Consider the following 19,340-nt stretch of genomic DNA (forward strand, 5'->3'; position numbering starts at 1 on the left):
TGGATTTCTCTAATCAAGTGGGATAGTATAGATCCCATGTCACATACCAGAACTTCATAAACTGCTCTTGGCCAAATTCCCAGTAGATCCTTTCACCCAGCTTCTGTATGAAACCCTAGAAATGGCTCACTTAACCTATACAAACCCTCAGTAAAAATACAGTTCCAAGAAGCTGTTACCAGCATTCTTTCTTTTTCTAGTTTTCACACAGATATAAAAGAGATAAAGTCCCAGAGGCACAGCAAGTCCATTAATTCTGCTTCTGTGGTCAACCAAATAGAATGGGATCTTCCTGACAGAGGGTACATTCTATACCACTTGGCCCTCAGTCATCCTTCTCTCTTCACACTTGGAAATAAACTTTACCTTTGGAAATAAACCTAGATGCCTATGACTGAGAAATATGCCCTTTTTACTTGAATCTTTGCTATACTTCTTATCCTCATTTCCATCTCTTCTCTTTTTTCCATGGTTCTATATTTAATAAGCCTCTTGTAGTATTTCTCCTCTTTCTTACCCATGATCTTTCTATATATTTTTTTCTTTTTTTCCAATCCATTTTAACTAACCTAGTTTTTTGGCTTAACATTTTTTTCTTTCTCTTCATCCACAAATTTCAAAGTGTCCTGCACTGTTAGAAAAAAATGTAACTGGTTGTATCCCATTCTTACTATAAATGACCTACATCTTTTTCCATCACTCCAAGAATGCCCACTCAGTCCTCTAGCTGTCATGACCCACAAAGCTCCAAATGTTTCTTAGACTTGGACTAATAAAGACAACCTGCCCTACCTAGCTAGAGCAAGATTAAAGACCAGGAGTAGAGCAGGATGAATAAGCGGTTGAGGCTGAAGGAGGGAATGAAGTAAGAAAGAAGGGGGAGATGCCCCTCATCATGGAAAGGGTGTCTACTAGGGTATTAGAGAAGACTTGACAGATAAATGGTGAATGTCCATTCCCACTGCCACCATGCTAAAGCCCACATCCCCTCTGAACCCAATTAAAGATGTGTGACTTGAGAATATTCTTCATAGAAGTGATAATTTGGTTTAAAAACATTTCCTAAATATGTACACTTTACCATGGACAGCTTAGTTGCAATAACATTGATGAAAAAATAACTCAGAAAATCTGTGGTCTCTTGGTCTGGGACTTACTATAAAATGAAAAAAAAATTAGACTTTTAAAGCTCTTATTCTTACCAAAACTCAAATGCTTCATGTTTTAACATCCAGAATCTCCTGAAAGACTGTGTAAAACTTTGGTTGCTTGTCAATAAGTGATACTGGAACATTGACTGTTACTCTAGACCATAGAGACTCCCAGATTCTGAGATATAACTTTGGTCATTTGTCTGACTAACAAAATACGTTGGACTAATAGTTACATTTCACACTGGCTAAGTTTATCCAACTACAAAAAGTTGATAATCTAGCATAGTGAAGAAGTATGTACAGTGATTGGACCAAATGCTGCCAACATTCCAATCTTGGTTCTGACCCCTTCATTTATCTGCTCTGTGACTTTGCACAAGTTACTTATCTTAGCCTTAGTTTCCTCATCTAAAAAATAACCAGTTGCAGGTACTTAGAATTTTTAGAGAATTTAAGGAGTTAATACATAAACACAACTTAGAACAGTTCCTGGTACATAAGAAGCACTCAATAATTAATTTATCTATTGTTATTTTTTTTAAAAAATATTTTATTTATTTATTTGACAGAGAGAGAGACAGCCAGCGAGAGAGGGAACACAAGCAGGGGGAGTGGGAGAGGAAGAAGCAGGCTCCCAGCGGAGGAGCCTGATGTGGGGCTCGATCCCATAACGCCGGGATCACTCCCTGAGCCGAAGGCAGACGCTTAACCGCTGTGCCACCCAGGCGCCCCTATCTATTGTTCTTAAGAACATCTCAGTCACTTCCTTTAAATCTACACTGAGTGAGTTCCCCAGGCATCATTTGGTAATTCTGCTCAGTTATTCGGAGTTAGAAATTCTTCAATACTCACATTAAAGAGGTTAGCACCTGTATAGAAGTCAAACAACATAAAAGCAAATGTCCTGCAACATGGTTTTGTGACCCTGAAGACAGAGAAATCTGGAATCAGAAATTCTGGTGTTTTAACTTAAAAAAAAAAAAAACAAGTTGTGCCCATTCAGCAAGCATTTTTATTCCTTAATTTCAGCATTTATAAAATATGAAACATAGAGGCTAGCCAAATTGAGAAACTATACAGCATGAGCTTTAAATTATGAACACTGGTCATTTATACATAGATTTTGTTATTCTTTAAAATTAAAATCACAGTAGCGTATTTAATCCTTACATAATGACAAGTTGCTGGGTAGTTATGCTGTGAGGTTGTTATGCATAAATAATACATTAATCTGTTAACACTGCTTTTATAATGCTGTATTACAATTTAGCTTTTTGTTAATATTTGGTGGCACTGCATGGATTTAAGCTAGCAGACATTTGAAACCATTCTCCATTACCTACCAACTAGCACGAGCTCAAGCAACTTACTTAACCCTTCTGTCTACCTCAGTTCCCTCATTGAAAAATGGAGAAATGGCTAAATCTCCTCATTGTATTGTGGTAAGAACTAAATTATATAGTATATGTAAAGCACCTAGAATAGGGGCAGGCACCATAGTAAACACCCAAAAATTGTCAGCGTGAAATTGAAATATATTTATTTCTCATTTGTCATTTTTTCATTCTTTATTTTTTTATTTAGTCACATAATTTACACCAAAAAAAAAAAAATGGGTTAAGGCACAGTGGTTTGGGAACTTACTTGAAAATTAAAGTGACTTCTTTTGGTCATTTCCATGATCCATGACTGTCTCTCCCTGGGCACCATTTGTTTGAGTTCTGTCCACCCTCTCTTCTCCAAAGAGATTTACTGAGTGTGTACTTTGGGCTCAGTGCTGCAGGATCAAGTATTTGAGGACAGGAGGGCTCAAGGTAGCAGATTCTTGGAATCCCTGAACTTTGAGTCTATCAATTTCCTTCCACGGATGGTCTGCAAATTTAGACATGCTGAGAAAACAGAAGGAAAAGCGCAGAGATCTGAGATGGAGAAAAAAGAATAGAGAATACAGGAAAAATATGCTTAGAATTAAGGCAGCATTACTTAAAGCTAAAGTTAAGAAGAGGAAAAGAAAAATAAGAAAAAGAAAGGGCCTTACCAGCCCTGGCATCTTTTGGATACTTCTGATCAACCGGCCTCCAAACATTCTCAGACTAAGCAAATTCAGATTTATGGCTAGGTGCTGGAGAGTATGTGTTATCCTTCCCTTACTTTAGTTCTCTGGTCATTTTTCAGTCATCAATTCATCCAATACACTGTAACACTTCTCTGGGCTAAATCTTCATTGTATTAGACATTAGGACCAGGAAAATGGAAAGGTGGTTACCAAGAAGAAAAAAGTCATGATTCTTGACCTCAAAGAGTTTTTAGTCTGTGGAAGAAACTGAAAAAGGCCCAGAAACATTACAATAGAGCCCTGAGTTAATGAATATAAGTACTAGGGGCTCATAGAAGAAGGAATGATGAGTTCTGCCTGGGGAGTCAGGGACATTTTCACAGAGGATTTAACACTTGAGTAAGTTCCTAAGGACAGCTAGGTACTCCCCGGCCTGAAATAAATCGTATTTTGTAGAGCATGAGGCATGCAGAAACATAATGTGTTCGGGAAATAGTCATTCACTGTGGCTGGGAGGGTGTATGGGTGGAGGCAGAGACGTAGAGGAAGCGATGAGGGTAGTTGAGAAATCATGTGCCCAAATAGGTTTAATATGTCTCTTTCATCTCTTCCTCCCACCGCCCCACCCCCAGCTTCCCTAGTATGACTAAATGAGTGATGCTTGGAAGTTTCTGTTTCTGGTTCTGGGGAAGGCAGTGAATCCATGCAACTCTGAGAAAAATGGCCCTGAGTGACCTGAGCATCTGGAAGGGCCATTTTCAGTCTTAAAGCGGGGACAGTTGAGTGGCTAGTAGTGTCAGCAAGTGACTCAGCTGGATTGGGCTATTATTAAATTTTATCATGTCACAGCCAATAGTATCAGTAAAACATAAAGCATTACTTAGAAATTATTGTCAGATGGAATTTCTGTAGTTGATTTGCTGAAAATATCCATGTATGCCGCATCAGTACAGATAGCCAGCCCTCTGTGTGTGTGTGCATGTGCATGCACACGTGCATGCTGTGTATGTTAGTTTTTATAGCCTGGAGTCCCCAGGAGTCCTAAAGAACAAGTATGCTCTCTTAGTATTCTTATTTGCTCATATATCTGTATATTCAAGACAAATGTACAATAGGGGCTTTTTGTGCCCATGGAAGTGTCATAACAAGGATGAGGGGACCAGGAGATGCTGACAGTCTAATGAGACATGTCCAGTAGTTTCTTCTCTGGTGACAAAAGTGTGGCAAGGGCTCCGCTTTTCTCCAGCCAATCCTCTTCCCGGCCCAGGCTTTTAGGTATGGTTGAAACAAATACTCCTTTCTCTTGTGTGTTCTAGTCTAGATAGTGCAAAATCCCTCAGTCTGGCAGAAAAAGGCAATTCAACCCAGAGAATTCTTTGCCCCTGTTTTCCTGGGACTCTCCCCAGTAACACTTCCTGGAAATTCTGCCTGCCAAGGCTATATGAGAACACTGAATAGCTTAGCAGGGAAGGAAACTGATATGAAAAGTGGACAGGGAGTTGCCAAAAGAGGTCTCTCTTGAATATAAGCATAAAAACGTAAAAAGGCACAATTAATTAACTGGTTTCCTAACATGTTAGGAAATAATCTCTGGCTACCTGGAATCGTATTAAAATAAGAGGAAAAAAATTAACACATTAATTTATACAATATGCGGTGCATATTAAATCTACTTGATGGTGATGCGCCACAAAATAAACTTCCCATATTTCAATATGATTTGCTCTTAAGGTATCAGAAACTAAACCTGAATACACTTTCCATTGGCATCTTATAAAAAGTTCTTACAGAATCTCAGTCTAATAGTTCAGCACCAGCAGCACCAATTTTGTGCAGTTCTCCTGAAAGCTTTCGGCAGTAAATCTCTAAAAATGTCCACTTAAGCAGTAGAGGTCATAAATACTTTGCAAGAGCAATAAAATAGAACAGAATTTTGGAAGTTATAATTTTAGTGGATATAACTGCACTATAAAAGAAGGGCCTCTGGGACCCAGAATAAATGCAAAACACTGTCTAAGTGAACTGCAGTGCTAACCCATCTGCAAGTGGTAAATTATCCCCAGTCCCAGGTGTGGTGCATTATCCTAAGGGTGTCCAGTGATTAAAGGTAAGAACGTGGCTAAAATCCAAGGGAGCACTGAACATTAATGACGGCTGGAAATTGTCGACAATTTCTCTGGAAGTTTGATTTGGTCCTATTTGCTCACATTCGCCAGGTCCAAAGTTCAGCAGAGAGCCTATGATCAGTACAGATACTCCAGTGCAAGAGGCCCAGAGGGTGAAAAGAAGACTTTGGCTCTTCATTTGCCGCAGAAGGAGTTCACACAGATGAAAGTAGAACCATAATCCTATTACCTATAAGCTCTTTAAGTTGCAGCAAAGAACAGACACCTACTGAGGCCATTGTCCTAAAATTCAAATGATAGTTGCACAGCAACATAAAAATTTCATTAGATTTGTTCTCTTTCTGGTACATCACTTATTCTCATTAGTACACATTTGCATATGTGTTCTTTTACAGTTAAATCTGCGTTAGGGTCTTGGAAGCTCCCAAAGGGTCAAGGATATGTTTAATTGATTTCCCAAGCTCTTCCCCTATCACACACACCCATATGCAGATAAAGAACGCTGTGCATTCCTGAATGCAAGTGACTATTTCATGATTACATTCATAATTTTTTATAATGTTTGGGTTCGAAAGTCCCCATCTTTTATACTTTTCCACCAAGTTCTTGAATTGCCCCATGCCCCAATCTAGTTTTGACCAGTACAATCTAGAAAACTGATGAGTACAATATTGAATGAAGGTGGCAAGGATAAGAAAGTTACATCTGAGGAGCAGATGAAGAAAATTTTCATGCAAGGAAGCCCAAGCTTCCAATTTTTAATCAACATTTGATTGTGGCCTATTAAAATGCCAAATCACTTTGCAATATTGTGCTATGTCTTCACAGCTTAAAATAGTCACTGTGAAATAGTCATCCCAACCCATTTTCCCATCTGAAAATAATAACACATTGTACCTTTTGCTGTTGCTTCTAATTTTTGGGCTTTTATGATTGTGTAACTGAAATGTCATCCTCCTGCATCTAAGGGTCACCTTCTAGTTTATTTGGAAAATAAAAGAACAAGAGGGTTTGTCCCATGTCAACTCCTGAGTCATCCACTTGGCAGTTGTTGTCTATATCATGTGCTCCTCTCAGCCTTGCTTTCTGCATGGCCGTTGGTCACTGCTCTGTTCACTGCTGTTTACTAACTGGAACTTGGGTCTTCCTTGGTGGTATGGTGCCGATTCCAGAGGGCCACACTTTCCATCACTAATCTGTCACTTTGCTCCCATTAATACCTCACCACAAAGTTTATGGCTGTTAAGGATTTTGCTGCAGGTTTGGGGATTGTTCCAAGTAAAACTCTCTAGTTCTCTCTCAAAAAAAAAAATAAAAAATAAAAAATTGCCTGATACCTATGTGGATTGGTTTTACCCATGGCTTGTTCTTAACCTGGGCACTCCGGGGCTGCAATAATCATCCCACAGGGCATTTCCCAAAGCCTGAGATAGGGAGTTCAAAGTAAGACCATGACAACAGTAAGTGGGAGTTGCATTTGGGGGGAGAAGGGCACACAGAAAATAGTCTATGGTAACTTCTACAGTCTGGTTACCATTCAGGCCTTGCAGCCAGTGTGCAGTGAAACCACCGCAGGCTGCTGGGTGGACCTGTGTTGTTCCTGCATACCTAGTATCACTCTCCTTATTCTTGTAATAGTGTTCTGACTTTCCTTGGGGATCGACCTCCACCCACTTTCATTCCATGTGGTTTAGGTGGGGCTAGCCCAACCCCTGAAATCAGAGGTGAGCTCATGACCCAGATCTGGTCAATTGGTATTGTGGTCTGGCCATGGTGATTGATTAATCACTCTTCGCTCTAATCAAAGTAATCCTAGGAATTTTTCTGGAGCAACTCAGAAAGACGTTTTGTTTTTGGGAGTTTTTTCTAAGAGTGCTAGCAGAGAGGATGAAGTAAGTCTGAACTTCCATCAGGCACCATAAAATCATAAAAATAAGGCCAATCAAGGGGAAAGCAGGGCAGAGATATAAAGATAGATTGCCTCTAATGATGGCATTTGAGACTCTTGGATCCAGACATGATTAAAGTTGGTAGTGCTGGAATTTTCAGTATGGAAACCAAGATTTTTGTTTTAACTTAAGCCAATTTGAGTTGATTTCCTGTCACAATCCAAAGGTTCTTGAATAATATATTCTTGAATTTTTCCTATGGCACCAGGTCTCCCATGGATACCAGAATAAACACACACACACACACACACACACACACACATATACACATTTATCCCTCCCAAGGATAAACAATAATTTAAAAAATATTGCAGTCTAAATCCACAGTAAAAGTGGGAAGCACTTTTTTTGGGGCAAATATAATAAAATCTATACAGATAGCTTTGTGAACAATAACTATAATACTTTGTTATTATGTACAAAGTTTTAGTGTCCATCTCTTTCTAGACAATAATCCTAAATCTTAGTGAAGCAAGAGAAAACAGCTCCATTAGATTTCCATGATAAATAGCAAAACTACATATTTCATTAGTTATTTAAACATCTGGAATTGAAATTAAAATATTTGAAATTCAAAGGCAATTTAATAGTCAGGCATCCCCCCCACCCCATCTCACTCTACATCTCTATAACCAGTAGTTCTGGTATAGAATTTATTTTCCTGATCCAATTCCTCAGGTAAAGGAATGAGACAGAGATAGGGCAGGAGGCTGGTTCTTCCAGTGACATCTTTAATTTAGGCAACTTTAAGCAAGGATTATAAAGAACACAAAAGGGGAGCTTGGGTGGCTCAGTCGGTTAAGCATCTGCCTTTGACTCAGGTGATGATATCAGGGTCCTGGGACCGAGCCCCAATTTGGGCTCTCTGCTCAGTGCCAAGTCTACTTCTCCCTCTGCCTCTGTGATCCCTCTCCCTCTGTGAGGGCTTTCGCACCCTCTCAAATAAATAAATAAAATCTTCAAAAAAAAAGAAAGAACACAAAATCTATTTACATTTTTCCAAATTCATTTATGACCTTTCTTGATACACGTATACTCATCTCCATTAATGAAGGAAGAGTGGTTTATATTAGAAATATACCAATGGAGGGGTGCCTGCGTGGCTCAGTCAGTTAAGCAGCCCACTCTTGATATCGGTTCAGGTCATGATCTCTGGGTGGTGAGGTCGAGTCTCTTGTTGGGCTCCATGTTCATCAGGGAGTGTGCTTCTCTCCCTCTCCCTCTGCCCTTCCCCCCCAACTCTCTCTCTCAAATAAATAAATAAATCCTTAAAAAATAAAAGAAATAAACCAGTGGTGGAAGGAAAAGTTGAGAGATCACTATACTACTCTAGAACAGATGGTATTTGTTGAGAAATCTTTATCATTGAGTTAAAGACATAATTATGTTAAATTTGAAAGATTTCCAAATTCTCTTACTTTACGTGGAGAATATTTGTCTAAAGTCTAAATACTTCAGTAAATCAGAATTTGAATCTCATAATTATTAACATTTTGCTGGTGTGATGCATGTGTGTGTGTGTGTGTGTGTGTGTGTGTGTGTGTGTGTGTGTGCCTGGTGAAGGCAAAAGAGGGAAGGCAAGAACCATTGTATTATCTTGGTATCTCTCCCTTGAAGGAGAATGAAGTTGGTGAATAAGAAATGGAATCCCAGTTTGGGTATCAGAAAAAATTATTTCTGTTCCAAAAGACTCCAGTCTATGTTTCACATTTATATACTACCAAATAACATGGACTTCTTTTCACGGTCAGCGAGGATTAATGCACTACCTGCCTCTAGGAACCTGGCAGCAATATGGAAATTGGCTTAGCTAATCAATAGTTGGCTCTCAGTCCAGTATGCATTCTGATTCAACATATCTATTTAGTTTAGCTGTTTTTTTTAATTTAAAAAATTTTTTTATTATTTTTTGTTTTTTAAAAGATATATCAAAGTACTGAGGTATCAGGAACAATGAATTTGTGTCTTCTCCAATACCCCTTCTGCTTTCTGGCACCCCATTTCATTAATTCCTTTTAGCCAATCTAAAGTAGATATAAGGCATTTAGGGTAAAATACAAAGTTATTTACTTACTTTAGGCATTTTTAACTGCCTGGATATTAATCTCTGGAAGATTGTTGACTTTAGCCTAATCTGTGGTACTAACCATTCTTTGGGATAAAAACCCTTCCCCTTCCCGGGTAAGGAGGTCTGTTCCAGTGCCATGAGTTGTTACCTGTTTGGTTTGACTACTCACTGAGGACTATTTGTTCTTTTCCTAGGCTTCCCCGCTTATAATAGGCCCATCACTGGCTCTGCTTTACCTCCCAGAGCAAAATCCAAACTCTTTAACATAATATATGAAAACCTCCATCATCTTGAATTCTGGTTTTATTAGATTGAACTATCTATATTTACCACCCACTCAGACTTCCATATTCCTGGTTTTAAATGTTGAGGAGATTCTTAATTTATATAAAATCATACACAAATATGTGATCATTTTAACTTTTTAGTGATTGTTGCCTAATAAAATATTTTTGATTTTTCCTACTAATGAGTGGGATTCTGCTAATAGTTTTCCTATGTTATACAAGCTTGTTTTTTAGAATAAACCCCACAAGGTCACAGCAAATAATTATTTCAATGTGATATATTCTGTTTTAAAACCTTATAGTTTTCATTAAAATATTCATAAAGAAAGTTGAATTATATAATTTTTTGACCTTTTTGACTTTTGGTACTAAAGCTAAATATATTTCATAATGTGGAAGGGATAGTAACATATTTCACTTTTCTATTTTTTCAAGCCCATGTAATGTAAGGAACATTTATCCCATGACAGGTTTTGGAGCAAAGTCTTTAGGAAATCAAGTTAAAATAATAATTTTAGAGATAATTCAATTTCTTTTTCATGCATCAATTTGGTAATTTGATATTCTTTTTTTTAAAGATTTTATTTATTTATTTCAGAGAGAGAGAGAGAAAGAGAGAGAACAAGCAGGAGAGGGGCAGAGGGAGAGGAGAAGGAGACTCCTGTGAGGAGCCTGAGGTGGGGCTCAATCTCGGGACCCTGAGATCATGCTGAATTGAAGGCAGATGCTGAACTGACTGAGCCACACAGGTGCCCTGGTAATTTGATATTCTTTAAAGGATCTGTTCTAGTTATAAAATTGTCACATTTATTCAACTATTTTTTTTAATAAGAATAGCCTTTGCCTTTCTTAATGACTGGTTGGCACATCTATCTAACATGCTACAGTGTTTAACAACACAGAATCCCCAAACCAGACCTCTTCCATTTATTATGGTCAGTTAGTTAAGTATTAAACCTTGTTAAAGTATTAAATCTTAAAATGGGGATGATGATGATAATAGTACTTTTATTGCAAAGTTGCTATGAAGATTAAATGAGCTAGTATATTAAGAGCACTTAAAAATGCTTTGTGTGTAGAAATTGTTAGTGATTTCTTTATCCACTGATTGTTTAATAAGCACCTCAAACTTAAGAGGTGCAACACAGAATTCTGATCTACTACGATCCTCCAAATCTGCTCCTTCTTCTATAATCTTCTCCTAAGTAAAAAATACTACATTTTCACAAAGTTACTTGGTCCAAAAAACTACTAGCTATCATTGATTCCTCTCTTTCCATCATCTTTCACATCTAATTCTTCAGTACATCTTATCATCTGTCAATTTAAATATCTTCTAAATTGGAGAGCTTCTCACTACTTCTATTATTGCTGTCCAAGTCCACAGCACTATCTTCTCGACTACTGCCATGGACTCTTAGATGATCTCTCTGGCCCTACTCATATTCCACTTCATTCTGTCCTCTGCCCAGCAGCCAGTATCTCCTCTCTAAAAGACAAATCAGATCAAATTATCTCCCTGCTAAAAATTGCTTGGTTCTTCCAATAAAAATTAGAATAAAATCCAAATTCTTTACCCTGACCTTAAAGGCTGCATACACTGGCCCCCGTGTCATCCCAACCTCATTCCCTATCAAGTCCTGTACACTCCATGCACAGGATCTTCTTACCAGTGGTTGTCTTCAAAACATGCTAAACTATTTTTTATTGTGGATGTGTTAAAATGTGAGGGGAGAGGAAGTATTCTTTCATTCTATGATTAGGTCTCAATCTTTTGGTGAGCTTGTGCTCCTGGACTTTGAACATCACCTTTGCTTCTCATTTTCCCTTCTCCCGTTAGGCAGAGCAGGATAGCTGGAGGGAGCTGGAGTTGTGCGTATCCCTTTCCCAACAAGGAAGACTGGAGGAAGGTGGATTGTGTATTTTCCTTCTACCATGTAGAAGGCTATTGCTGACTAGAGTTGGGTATTTCTCTTCCCCTAGAGAGGTCAGGCTCAGATAAAACCCCAGCAGATTAGACTGTAGTAAAATAGTTTTTCCAGAGGGATTGCCTTCTTAAGAAGAACACAGCCCTGTAGCATATTTCAAAATGGTTCCTTTCCCCCTTTTTCTGCTGGAAGCATGATGGGCTTTTTCTCTGATATTCACTGTGAGGACCTGGTGTTTCTCCTGGAGCCAAAAGTAACAAAAGTGTGGGAGTCCTCTGATGACTGGGTACTCCTGATTTTTTAACTCCTAGACTCATCCACCCTAAGCTTCCAACAATTTGTCAATTACAATTCAATTTTTCCTATCCTGGCACGTGTTCATGGGGAGGTTTCTGCTCTGGTATATTGAGAGTCTCTGTATCCTCCATCTGTCTCTTCAATTTTGGGAGCAGCAATTTGTCCTATGATCTCATTTCTTGGACAGATCTGTGTCATTGGTTTTTCAGTTTGTTCAGCTTTTGACTTGTTAAGATGAGTGGCAAATTCTGTGCCCCTTACATGCTGGACTGGAAATTGGAATCCCTCTTTGTTGGATGTGTGTAGAGGTAGCTTTTTCCAAATCTGAATTTCTTTTAAGTTCTTTGTACAACTTATAAAGTAAGAGAAAGCATTGTAGTAGAAAAATGTTATTAACCATTGAAAAAAACAAAAGCGTTAAAAGGATTGCACTGAACTGGTATTTAACTCCAGCTGTAGAAATATTGGGCATACAGAGGATCTTCTAAAGGAGATTTAAATTCTGTAATCATATATTTGAGCAGGGGACTTGCAAAATATTACAATGATATTTACATAGCACTTAGCATGGTTTAAGTGAGAGATTTATTTATTTATTTATTTATTTATTTATTTATTTATTTATTTATTTATTTATTTATTTTTATGTGACAGAGAGACAGCCAGCGAGAGAGGGAACACAAGCAGGGGAGTGGGAGAGGAAGAAGCAGGCTCCTAGCCAAGGAGCCCGATGTGGGGCTCGATCCCAGAACGCCGGGATCACGCCCTCAGCCGAAGGCAGACGCTTAACGACTACCCAGGCGCCCCTAAGTGAGAGATTTATTGAACATAAAATCAGGCTATTTGTAATCCCAGTAATATGGGTAAAGAAACCTGGACATAGGAAAATTGAGTAACCATCCAAGGTCACCCTTTGATCACCTGCTATATACTATAATAAATCTGAACATCTGAACATTAATAGTCTTGTTTCTTCCGTGAAAATCGATTCAGAAATATACCTTTCTTAATTGCTTCCCCACAGGATTTATCTCCTACTGATAGGTACAAGATGAATTAGGGCACTTGGAGGCAAAGTTTAAGTATCTCACACCTCAGGCATGTTTCTCACCTATTTCATAAACACAGACACCATTGGAAAACCCCCAACTACCAGATTCATCAACATATTCATTGGGGATGCAAAGAAAGGTGTGGAATACATGGCTAAATTCTATAATTAAGGGCAAATTACTTAATTATTTCACAAAATGTAATTTGAATGAATAAACATATATATTTATTTATATAAATAACCATGCCTAAAATATCACATTAAAACAGTTCCTAAATGAGGGCAAAGATCCAAAGTATTTTGAGAGCCTGGTAGGTCTCCTATAGAATTGTAAAGGAGAAACAGGGCCCATAAGTAATATTTCTCAACGATGGTTAGCAGCAACAACAAAGATAAATACACACACTTGAGCCTCCTTTGGCTGCTAAAGGTTTAATTTAATTCAGTCCTTTTACCATGAAAATAGAGTCAGTTCACAACACAGGGCAGAGAAGAGGTGCTGGAAAGAATCCTTTCCCCTTTTGCCAAAATAAAGTTACCACTGAGACAGGTATGATTCTCCTCAAAAGGCTTGTTTTACACATCATTAGACACTCTCTGATAGTTATTGGAGATATTGAGAGTGAAAATGATGTGGGAGAATACGCAAAGAACCTAGACAGTATAGGGGAAAGATAACTCAATAGCTCAAAATCTGTAGTGTAATATAAGAATATCCGACTTTAAAAGGACAGACATAACTTTATACTATTTTAAAGCACTCATCTCCTTTATTGTAACTGTGTTTGCATCAATGTCTGTCTCTCTCCAGGGGCCTTTCTAATGGCTTGGATAACGGCTTTTTTATCTTTGTTGTCTCAATTTCCAATCTAAGTTGTTTGCCCTCAAATTTGTAACCACAAAAATGTACTAAATGAGTAAATGAAGGAATACCTGCATCTGTAAGTCAAAGAAGTATTTTTTCTCCTTTGGTGAAAATTATTTAGCATTTCTGAAGTTTTTGGAATTTTTTACTCTTTTATCTAATATAGAGAAGAGTTGCCACCATTACTTAGAAACATCATAAGTAGTTGATAAAATAAAATACAACTGCTTAAAATTATTTTAGATGATTAGGATATGAGGAAGAAAGCATTGGTATAATAGAAAAGGGAACAAAATGTTGAAACTTGATACTGAAGTTGCTTTTTTTCCCAAGCACAGTTAACACAAATCCATGAATTTACCGTTGCTTTCTACTCTCAAGGAAATACAAATTAGTTAAGGATCATAAAACCAACATTCAGCTTCATGTTTGTGGGTTGAGTTGCTACATGGAATCAGAATGTATTTTCTGTGGCATAATATTTTTATAGTGAAGCAGCCAAAATACCACAAATGCATAGCACGAGCTGCAAGTATTCTGGCCCTTCCAGGCATTTCTGTGGCTTGGCGTTGATAAATGTAGGTGAGATATAGGTTGCAGTTAGGATCAAATTACAACAAATACGGAGTTTTCCAAAAATATAAGAGTTGCTAAAATAGCTTCCCTATTACCTTGGGAGAGGATGCCTGTCCATCAACAAGCTGAGACTTCAGAGCAAGTTCTCACAATTGGATCTTTTGAGCCCACTCAAAATAAAAGCAATTATAAAAGACCTTTCCCTCACATTTCCACAATAGCTTTGTGTGGAAAGCACTAATACACAGTGGGACTTGCTTTTCCCCCTTCCTTCTTATTTCTTAATTGGGTATTTTTGCCTGTTATTGAATTTAAAATAATTGGGTGATCCCTTAACTTCAGAAATGATCAAAAAGTACTAAGACAAGTGTGGATATTTATTCCATAGAACATTACTTTGTTGGCCCACCTAATAATCACGTTTATTGCTTATGTGATTTCCTAATGTATAGGTAATCATTTATAAGCATGGGTTTTTTTCCTTTGTAGTTTTTCCCATCAATTTCTCCCTAATTTGGTTACATCGGATAATGACATAATGTAGCTTGGAAAACACAGTGTGTGGCACATATGATATGCACAGTACCTTGTAGATATTAATAAGACATCTAAACATAAGATACTTCTTAAGATTAAAGAAAAATAGAGCCTCTGATTTTTTTATATACTCACATGATTTTGATTTGTTTTTCTGGTATAATAAATGTGAAGTATATTCAGTAATTCTCCAATGTTATTACCATAGCTGCACACTAGACTTTCAACTCTTCTTTGTGATTGATAGTATAACATGAAATTTGTGTTTTGAAATAATGTGGCTTTTCTGAAGTTTTTATGTTTTAATGTTCATCATGTCTTATATGGGTCAATTTCTCAGTATTTTGAGAATATACCTTGATAATAAGAATTTATGTGGGTTTTGACGTAGCAACTAAGACTCTTGTTTCATTTCAAACAATGAACCAAATATTATGGGGTCCATATATTTGGATCATAGAAAATTAAACTGTTCTATACTTAGTTCTACTTTATAAGAAAAACATTTAAAAACGGTGCTGAAAACGATACGAAAACTTTTAGATCATTCTTACAGAATGAAGCCCTCAACACATCATCAATCATTTTCGTTTGTTTCCCAGCTCTATGATGTCCCTTCATACCACTTGCAATGAACTCCCTGTGGATATTTTGACCTTAAGACAACTGCCACCATTCTTATAGCTACACAAAAAGACATTTATTACAGTCAGATCAATGCAAAACTGATGCAGTTAAACCATTTTCTAATTAGTTCCCTTTCCAATTAATCTCTGATGAATGCTTTCCACTAATTCAAAGGTTCCAATCAACTGATGTTTTGTTCTTTTGTTTTATTTTGACAAGGACAAACTGAATTTCTCATTAATACACTTGCAACCATCACAATTATTTATATTTGCACTGGTAAATATTTCAGCCCTGCAGAACATTTAGTAATAAAGGACCTCTCATGTTGGAAACAGTAGAAAGACAGTTACCACATAGTCTCATTTCAGCCTTTGTATTGAATATTTCCATTAGCAATGTAGAAGATGGTATAAGTTGCTTGTAATCAAATTGAAAATGTGAATCAAATGGGACAGGATAGATATTGGGCAATGAAACAGCTTTCTAACTTCCACACCACTTATGTGGCCCTATGAAGTCTGATGGATTCTAATGATTCATTGCCTTCTGATATTGGAACCAAGCACTTGGGTCCTGAAGTTAGGAAAGAGTCTGGGTAGCTCAGACATAGTTTTGACAATGCCAAAACAAGCTTGGAAAGGGAAACAGTTTAACCAAGGATTTGGCAGCATAAAAACCCAACAAATATGTTAATTGATGTTTGTTTTAATATTGAATATAGTCAAATCCTTTTTATGTAAAACCAACCCATTAAAGAAGACACCCTCTGAAGGAGAACAGTTGAGCAACAGAGGTCAAAATGTCAACTGAGCCATTCTTTGTTAGAAGTCACAGAAAGAGGCTGAAACATTTTGATGAGGGTTCAAAATGAGATGGAAGGGAGAAGTATATAAAAATTATGCTTCCCTTTAGATTGCATATGTCAGCATTAGTTACGATTTGTAGGGTAAGAAAATTTTCCTCACCAAATTTTGGTGCTCAAAAGCTGTAAAACATAAATGTATTAGCCAAACATCTGCAAAAGGCCTTTAAAAGACTAAAATATTAACACTTTATTTTCACAATGAGGATCCATATAGTTGTGAAATGTTATGCACTGAAATTTTGGTTTTGGGAATTCATCTGCATTGAAACGAAGCTTGTTTTTCTCTTGAGACTTTCTCTGGGTTATAATTACCAACATGTTGTGAGATATATAAATTCAGTTGATAAAACCATGGCAGGTATAGGTACCCTGCTAATTTGTAAACATATCCATTATATTGAAAACAAACAGACAAATACATTATGTTTGATACATGGCTGGCTATAACTCATTCTATTGTTAAGTTCTACTAATCAATACCTCCTGATAAAACAAGGTGAAAGTTATATATCAGAAAACACATATCAAAGCTAACAGCACTTCCATTTAACTGGGAATGAGGTGGAATGTAATTATGATGATAATAATAATAACCACGTATGGAGAACCCACTCAATATCTGGCTCACAATACTGGCAATTTGGATATTCTCTTCTATTTAATTATTAAACAAATCTTAAGGCTAGTATTATCATTCCCATCTTATAAATAAGGAAACTTGTTAAGCAGCCTGTCCAAAAAAATCACACAATTAATATGAAGTCGAAACCAAGATCCAGATCTGACTGTACTAAAAGCCTATGGACTTTTCACTCAGCAATCCTGCCTAAAAAAATAATAATAAAGTGAAACACCAGGGCTAAAGAGAGAATATGATATCTCTGGTCAAGCCCATGTTGTGATTTCATGCTTTGAGGTCATATTCTCTCATTCCCATCCCACTCCAAACACAGCAGTTATAAAAAAGCATTTTCAGGGAAAACAATTAAATAATAAAACCAAATTAAAGAAAATTCAGACAGAGATCTCTGTGGACCTGAAGTGGAAGAGAAATCACCAAGGACTAGTGGGTATGTGTGTTTGTACGTGGGGGTGGGGGTAGGGTAGGTATGATGGTCATTTGTTTCTGCTCAAATCTATTCCCTGCCTTTCTTCTGTCTATATCGCAGGTATCCACATTTCCCAGGCTCTCTTGACAGCCGGCTTTGGCTAGGTTGGGCCAATGAGAAGCAATAACAAGAAATTGGAGAACAGGAAAAAAAGGAAAAGCTAGGTTATCTGGCCTCCTATCTCTGCCTCCCTGGCATCTGGCAGTGACTGTGTCTCTCTAGTGGTTCATGGTCTTGCCAGACCCATTCCTCCCATGGTCCCACCTACCCCCCACCCAGGGTGGTTCTGGTTTCTGTCCAGTGGCACTGGTGGCTAGTCTCTGATAACAGCAGCTACAATGATGTAAGACATGGTGCTGGAGCAGATGTCCTAGGATGGAGGACAGACTCAGAGGAGAAAACTGTAAGCAAGAAATGGATAAACAGAGAGAGACAGATAGACAGAGAGAGAGAAAAGAAGAGAGAAACAACCTTATCCGGATGAGAATCAAAACTAAAATTTCAAACTGATTAGAATTAAATAACCCTAAGAGAGGCTGCCTGAACTTTCAGGATGTTAATACACTATAGATAAAATGGGGAGCAAATAGAACAATCTCAAATAAGCTATTATAAATCTATAAAATTAAGATCATTAAAGAAATAAATAACAAATAAGATCAACTAAAAAGAGAAAATTATAGGAACAGATTGTGAAACTAGAACTGATGGTTATGAAAAATAATAATTGGTAGAAATAATAGATATATACCTCATTCCCCTCAAATCTTGAAATATCAGAATTATCAAATACATATTATAAACAAATATAATGACTACGTTTTATGCCACTCTAGTGGGGGGATCCAAACAAATTTAGCATATTATCATTTCTCTCCTTCTGATATTACCATACAGCAGGTCAATTCATTGGGAACTGAGAAGAACCAACTCATATTGGTGGGCTCTCTTACTTAACCAAACCAAATGTGGTGGGAGTACATTTTTCAGATTTTAAATGGCCATGGGTGACATGTCATGGCTTTTGTTTTAAAATATGTGCAAGTGGAAATCAACTCAGCTATATCTCAAGTTGCCAACCTTTGAGGATTTACTGTTTATTCATATACTGTAGAGGATGATAGATCGATCGATCGATTGATCGATCGATCGATCTACTCATTTATTTATGCCTAAAGGCAGTCCTGGAACTGTCTGATGATACTAGTGTGGCCAGCTTCTGTTCCCAGAGGCTTAACTATCTTTTTACACAAGCGTCCTGGTTTGCATCCTCAATTTTCACAATAAATGTATTAGCTCTATCATTTACTTCACTTTTGTAAATAAATTGCATTTCTATGGATCAACAATACAGAATATCTGGATTGCAAGCCTGTGTCAGAGAATAAATATTCAACTATTTTTCATCCTATATTTATCAAAAACCGTATTGAGAGAAAACATATTTATGGAGGGAAACATCAAAGAGAAATAATTCTCTAGTCTAAGTGGTTTACTTAATTCACCCTGCACCATTTGAAAGCCGTAAACACCAGAGTACATTATCATAGCTCCCTACAGACCTACCTTTACTGAATTGTACATTGGTGTTGTACACTAGACCTGTACTGAGGACTGCTATAAGAAAAACAAAATGAAAACCTTTTTGATTAGGGTAGGCTAAACTGCTTTAACAAATAGATTCAAACATCTATAAGCGTCTCAAACACAGCAGAAGCTTATTTCCCATTCACACAGCAGTCCAAAAATGGGTGCTCCTGGCAGGTGCACAATTTTCATCCATGCCATGATTTGGGAATATTTTGTGGCTCTGTCATGCCCTAGTTAGTCATCATCATG

At 37.3% G+C, this 19,340-nt stretch overlaps 1 long non-coding RNA gene across 1 annotated transcript in view; it reads right to left on the reverse strand.

Moving 5' to 3' along the window:
* Nucleotides 1-1,718: 1,718 nt before the first annotated feature.
* Nucleotides 1,719-19,340, reverse strand: part of LOC148109273 (uncharacterized) — a 38,701-nt gene continuing 21,079 nt past the window's right edge. Inside the window, exons 3-4 of the long non-coding RNA XR_015726011.1 lie at nucleotides 2,799-3,043; nucleotides 1,719-2,079 (exon numbers count right to left, since the gene is read on the reverse strand). This is a non-coding gene — a long non-coding RNA (uncharacterized LOC148109273). The remainder of the gene's footprint in view (nucleotides 2,080-2,798; nucleotides 3,044-19,340) is intronic.

This window comes from Ursus americanus, chromosome 11, assembly GCF_024610735.1.
Source record: "Ursus americanus isolate L20-20 chromosome 11, mUrsAme1.1.p, whole genome shotgun sequence".
Taxonomy (NCBI): domain Eukaryota; kingdom Metazoa; phylum Chordata; class Mammalia; order Carnivora; family Ursidae; genus Ursus; species Ursus americanus.